Here is a 7446-nt window from a genome sequence, read left to right as displayed (position 1 = left end):
GAGGCTCTTACACATTCAGTCACATGCCCATGAAGCACTTATGTATCTAGCAGTAACAGAGCCATTGGCACACACAGTTATATATCCCAATACTCAGTAATATAGCCAGTAGGCAATCCATACTGCAAGTTACATACACATATAGAAACCCATGGATATACTACAATAGCTAGTCATATTGCGACACAGTCACTTACACATCCAGTGACACACCAAGAGAGGGACTGATACACTTAGTTAGATATATACTGAAGTGGTACAACTCCTAGTCATCCAAGCAGGCAAACATTTGTTGGGACTGCTCCTGTAGAACCTGTGTGTGCAGTAAGAAAACAAATCCTCCTCTTGGTGAAGTAGCCATTTTCTTTTGGCGTAAAGAGCACCAAGCAAAAGGTGCTCCTCACAATCACATGCTCTTATGTATAAAAGATGCACTGAAATTTGGAACAGACAGTGATGAGTCTGTCCTGTTTTTCATTGAACAGTATGTGACATACACCATCCCCAATGATGGTCGTGAAAAAGGCTTGAGACAACAAGTTCTGCACTTTCAAACTCATATTGTTGAAAATAAGGATTCAAAGGTATATTTCATACAAGATGTCATTTTGGATTCCCACTACCCGTCATTTCACAAGGAAGAGTAAACAACTTTTTATTTGCAGTCAGACATGCACTGACATGAAAATCACTGAAAAACATACAACAACCTTGGAAGAACAGAGTCCTTGAAGTATATTAATGACGATAATCCAGCCATTCTGAAAATGTGGAATGCCAACATGGATATACATACAGTTTGTTGCAGACAACTCCATTTCTGTTCCTCGTTACATCACTTCATATTTTACAAAATTTGAGAAGGCAAAAATGAAGGAGATGTAGGAGGAGATTTCTGTCGAAGAGTTTTACAAAGAAATGTTTTAACTTCAGATTAAAAATGCTTTCCCATAGGGAGATAGGGTAGTATGAGTGCTCAAATCAGTTGAGCGTGGTTAGTTAGTTCTCGAACCAGAAAAGGTCTGCCCTCAATGATAAATATTAAAGGCTCACAAATTCGCAACATTGAGCTCACCACAGAACACGGCCAGACCACATGATTAATCAGACCACATGTAGAAAAATACAAATTTTTATTCTCTTTTTTATATATAATTTCGTAGTGCATAAACAATTAAATAACAATTAAAATGGTAACGAATCACCTTTATCAAAACTTCACATTGGCCCCACGTCACCCTCTCATCATTCATCCAACATCATCGCATCACTTCTCTTGCAAATCCTCATACATTCAAGCAGCCAATTCCACATAAAACAGTTCATACACCATCCTCATCAACAATTCCTAGAGTGACACACTGAAGGGACCCTGAAGAGTCTTCTCAGCAGGGAGCCGGAGACTCAAGATCATAATGGCAGGACCCAATGTAACAATGCCAACGTGCGTTTCGGTGCCTGGCTCGATCTATGGCCGCACCTCCTTCAGGTCTTTCTTGTCGGGGGAGTGGGGGAGAACACAAGAATTAACACAGCGGCCAATCTGCGATACACAAAAACGCATATCTTTTTACCATTTATATCGTGAATTCACAAAATTCTAATAACACTTATACATTCTTTAAGTTCAGCACTATTGTATATACTCCAAGCTTATGTATATCAAAGATGCGAACATTCATGGTTTACAGTTTCATATGGATCATTTTATCTTCAATAGAATCGAGCATGCAGTGACCTCAAAGATTGTGTGCAAAATTGCAATGATAATATATTTACAACAACCCGCACCACTAGCGATCAAGAGAATCCCCTGAACACACAAACCCACAGTCATTCAATCAGATAAAACAGATTTCCCCTTCGTTTCATTACATACATCTCAGTCAAAGCGGTAGTGGTCAATTCATTTATTTACATAACTCCTTAAAAAGGTGCTTAATTTTCTCAAGAACAGACATTATTCCCCTTTCTGATCCGATAAAAGCCTCTCATAGTTTATCGCAGGAGCAGGCCAATTCTTTCAGTCACGACAGGCCTTAGATGAATCTGAAAATGCTTCAGGCTTGAAGCCTCCAACCAACTTCACCCCTAGCTTTGATGTCCTCAGCCCCGAGGTGGGGGTGTTTGAGAAGGCTGTCATCAATAAACTGGACAAACTGTTGAAGTTTGTTCCTTATCCTGGCGAAGAAAGTAGGGCACTGAAAGAATTGTGTGACAAACTCGAACTTACCATTAAGCCTTGCGATAAAGGCGGAGGAATTGTTGTATTTAAAACCTCTACCTATATTGAGAAGATGAATTCTCTCCTATCCTCTGATACCCACTAGCAGCGTATCCTGAGATGCCCGGAGGTAGGCCTGAAGCAACGCATCCTTAATCAAGTGACTGCGGTTGTTGATGGTGGCTTTATTTGCACCAAACAGGCTGAGTATCTTACACCTACCTTCACCGGAAAGCCCATTAGTGAAGGGTGTGAGCATGGGGGCCTTGTGTGACCCCAATGTGGCTTGTCTCTACATGGGCCATTTTGAAGAGATCAACATCCACAACTAGATGGCGCCATTCTACGAGAATGTTCGAGCCTGGTCGCGCTTCATTGATGATATTTTTTTCATGTGGAGCGGCGACCAGGCGTCCTGAACGAATTTGTTGCTCGGTTGAATGCTGCTGACCCGAACCTTCGGTTCACTGCCAATATGAGTAATGTACAGGTGGAGTTTCTCGACGTATGGGTGAGACATGCTGAAGGGCAACTCTACCTGTCACTGTACACGAAACCTACTGCCAGGAACACGCTGTTGGAGTGCGGAAGTTTTCATCCTCGGTGCCAACGTGATTCGATTCCCTTTAGTCAGTTCCTTAGACTGAGGAGGAACTGTTCTCAAATGAGGGATTTTCTTCAACAATCTGACATTCTAAAAGTGAAGCTATCCCGACGAGGATATCCGCATCGTCTCATTAGGGACTCCTTCAAGGGCGCCAGGTACTTCAACAGAGACAGCATGTTCCAGGAGCTGGAACAAGTAAACCAAGAGCGATTGGTATGTATTACCAAACATTCTGTGGTTAACAATATAATTCAACAAGTGGTCAATTCTCTCTGGCACATACTGAACACCAATGAACCTGATTATCAAATTTCTAAACCAATTTTGGCCTTCTGCAGAAACAAAAATCTCCACAACCATCTGGTGAGAGGGACAGTGGTGACTGCCGGGGAACCCAAACAGCTAGGATTATTTGGTCTCCCCCTGGTGGTGGGCAACCACCGTTGTGGGAATTGCCAAGCGTGTGCCCAGGCACTGATTGGCAGCAATCTGACTATTGGCAATCGCAACATCAAGTTGAATAGCATGATCAATTGCCAAACCACTAACATAGTGTAAGTCATTTTATGCCTGTGTGGGCTCCCCTTGTCAGAGCCAAACTCCGCAGGAACCGATTGCAGCAATATGGGTCCACCTCCCGATCGCACCAACACCCCTTGTTGTTTGCACAGGGTGTTCGAGTGATCAAGCGAGGGAAAATAGGAGAACAAAACAATAACCAGGAGGGGAAGGAAAGGGACAGCTGGGAAGGGATGGCTGAAATGAGAAAATACACCAGGTTAATATATAGGCCTTACACCTACTCTCAGTTATTTCTCACTACCCTCCCCTTGTTCTATATTCACCTGTATGTGAAAAAAACACTGCTCCATTCATTGATTCGTACCTCGTGCTATCATGAACAAACAGCCCCCTGTACAAAACAAAGACACCTATTAAAGGTACTGACCACAGTCGACAGTTTAGGCAAAATATAGAGACTTACAACAAGAACCACACATACCCTCCTGGTTTCTTGAAAATGTGAAATCGTAAATCTTCCCAAAATATAATTGGCACTCTATCCTTTAAGATGTAATTCCTTAGAAATGATAAGTTTTTCCCCCAATGTAACGTGCTCCAAAGTAAAATGACCAAATGTTCCAGACTAGCATTCAATACGAGTTGCCACTCGCGGTACACGGTATGATGTAGCTTCCGTCTACTATCATCCGCTGATCAGTCAAATTAGATGTCCAATAACCCCTCAGTTACAACGAACAAAGTTCCAATAATACCAGACACGGCAGAATGTAGGGCGCTACCCCACTATCCTCCGCTCTGGTGAGTGTAATGTTACCTCCTCTCTTCTTCCTCGGAACGCTTGAACACCGGCTCAGCTTACCGCTTCACTCCGCGCTACGAAGGAACAGTTCCATCACTAACACAGCTGACCCGCTGTTTAACTTCACAGAGGTTCCTCCCTTCTTCCTCATCCGGAATTACTGAACGCCAACAACGAGCGGAGCTGTTCAAGCCACAGCCCGCCCTTCGGTACCTGTCTGCTAATAGACAGACCTCCGTTCCCACAGCCGCTGGAATCTTTAACCTTTCTTCTGCCAGGTCTTCAGAAGTCGCTCAGGAATACAGCGACACAGTTCTCTTCCATGTAACACCAGCAAAAACAAATTACGTGCAATGTCTCCAGGCCCCGCCCCCTCTTTTATTCCTCAAGGAAGCACAGGGAATTCTGGGATATGTAGTCCTAGACACTAGGCAGGCGCGATATCGTTTGCAAATCCTGACAGTATGTCCCCGTTCCTAGCGCCTCCTAGGACCCATTATAGCCGGACAACTCTACCGGAATGGCATACTGTGGACCAGGGTTCCCAGGAATCATCCTTCCTAGTATATCTCTTCCTGGATACCAAGTAACCAAGCACCCCTTGTTGCATCCTGAAAACACAAACATTCCGAATCACATACTCAACTCCCCCATCCTTCGACACCGGTGGAGGAATCCCCCTTTTGGCTGACTCTGCCGGTTTCAACCGCTGCACCCAAGACACAGGGTGACCCCGCCAAGATCTGGGCAACTTCCGTTTATAAGCACCAGGTTTAATTGTTTTAACAAGCGGACAGGACCCAATGGATCGGGGGCGGTAAACGCTGCGCGTTTTTCTCTGTCCTTTTTTTGTCAACCGCCATACCATATCACCCACCACATAACAGTGGCTCTCCACACAACGCTTGTTCTCCCTGTTTTCATCATCTTTCTTGGCCTTTACAATTTGCGCTTCCCCCCCCTTGGCTCGGGTACCTATCTCCCCTTGTACAACAGGCATATTCTCCTGTATTATCACCTCTGTAGGCACCACTGACAAAGTCGATCTAGATAGCTTGCATCCTTGACACTCAGGTATAACGACCCCTTGTACCTGGTCTATGCGACCATCGGAACCCCCCTGCGGGGACAAAACTTCAGCTTGCCTTGCACCGAAAACATCCAGAATTACAGTATGTTCAACCGGTACCTTCACCTCCTTCTCTGCTGCGATGGCTATGAGAAACGGACTAGTCAACACTGCTATATGTGGGCCCACACAGGGAACCACATGCTCTCGACAAAATTCTGGCAAAAAATGAATCGTTCTGGATTTCCAGTCTATAGTGGGATTATGATACCTCAACCAGGGCATCCCCAGAATTATCTCAAACTGCGGAGCGTCTATAATATTCAATTCCAACCTCTCAGAGTGTCTCCCTTCTTCTACCTCCATGGACACCAACAGTTCAGCTGTCTTTTCGGTGATGAGCCCAGATTTAATAGGTTGCCCATCCACAGCCCACACCTCCTCCGGACTATCCCTAGGAACTCTTGGCAACCCCAATCGTGAAACCAACCCGTTATCTATGAAGTTGCCGGTGGCACCAGAATCTAACATCACTAGGACGGCATGAGTTCTGTGTTCGCATTCAACCAGCATGTTCAATACCAATTGTGACTCCGTTTCACTTATCTCCTTCGTGGATAAGGAAGTAAGCTTCCACTGAGGAGCTTCATTCTCTCCCATGTACGGGGAATCCCTAACCTCCGATGCCCTTACCGTCGAAGAGGCTAACACTTTCCTGTTCTTATCCCAAGTACTAGCTCCCTTGTTTTTAAGTGGACACTTCCTGACGTAATGGCCTTTCCTGCCACAGTACATACACAAATCCTGGACCCTCCTACTCTCTCTTTCTTCTCTGGACAAGGGGGCCCTTAATGCGCCTATTTCCATGGGTTCTGGTCCTGGGTCTGTTGGACTCTCTGTCTTGGGTGGAATCCTGTCATAGCGATAATTCCCCTCCTGCCATCTCTTCCTACCCCCACCTCTTTCAGTCAGTCTATAGTCCAGTCTCAATGCCAAGTTGATCATGTCTATACAGGAAGTGGGTTGAGGGTCTATCATAGCGATCCCATCCTTGATCTCATCTCTGAGCCCTTGATAAAAGAGAGACATCCGTTTCCCCTCTGGCCAATCAGCCTCTGCCACCAGGCGATTAAAGGATGTTAAGTAAGTAATTAACTCTCCTCTACCCTGTTTTAATTCCATTAGGTCTTTGTCAGCACTAAAAGTATTTCCCCTTCTGTCAAATACCTTTTCAAATTCAGTTCTAAATGCTGACCAATCGGAAAGTATAGCATCATCATTCCTAACCAATGGGACAGCCCAAAGAGCGGCTTCGCCTACTAAATATGAAATGGCGAATGCCACTCTGGAATGATTACTCGGGAATGCAGCAGGTTTGCAAGAAAAATGAAGCAACACTTGAGTGAGGAACACCTGTGTTTTACGGGGATCACCTGCATACCGCTCGGGAGTAGCCAAAGGGATAGGGGGGGGATAGTAACCTGAACTTGAGATGGACCAAGGGAAAAAGGGTTTTTTGACAACTGTTCTACTCTGTCCTTCAAAGTAATAGCTTCAGCCTTAGATGCTGCCAATTCCTGCTGCACCAACACTAATGCGTGTAATACATCCTCCAAGGTGGCCATATCTGCCACAATCGAATCAGGCGGAGTACAATTCGTGGGCACGTAATTCTGTCAGAGCCAAACTCCGCAGGAACCGATTGCAGCAATATGGGTCCACCTCCCGATCGCACCAACACCCCTTGTTGTTTGCACAGGGTGTTCGAGTGATCAAGCGAGGGAAAATAGGAGAACAAAACAATAACCAGGAGGGGAAGGAAAGGGACAGCTGGGAAGGGATGGCTGAAATGAGAAAATACACCAGGTTAATATATAGGCCTTACACCTACTCTCAGTTATTTCTCACTACCCTCCCCTTGTTCTATATTCACCTGTATGTGAAAAAAACACTGCTCCATTCATTGATTCGTACCTCGTGCTATCATGAACAAACAGCCCCCTGTACAAAACAAAGACACCTATTAAAGGTACTGACCACAGTCGACAGTTTAGGCAAAATATAGAGACTTACAACAAGAACCACACATACCCTCCTGGTTTCTTGAAAACGTGAAATCGTAAATCTTCCCAAAATATAATTGGCACTCTATCCTTTAAGATGTAATTCCTTAGAAATGATAAGTTTTTCCCCCAATGTAACGTGCTCCAAAGTAAAATGAC

This window comes from Lissotriton vulgaris, unplaced genomic scaffold, assembly GCF_964263255.1.
Source record: "Lissotriton vulgaris unplaced genomic scaffold, aLisVul1.2 SCAFFOLD_1260, whole genome shotgun sequence".
In the NCBI taxonomy this organism is placed as follows: Eukaryota; Metazoa; Chordata; class Amphibia; order Caudata; family Salamandridae; genus Lissotriton; species Lissotriton vulgaris.
This window is presented reverse-complemented; position numbering follows the sequence as displayed.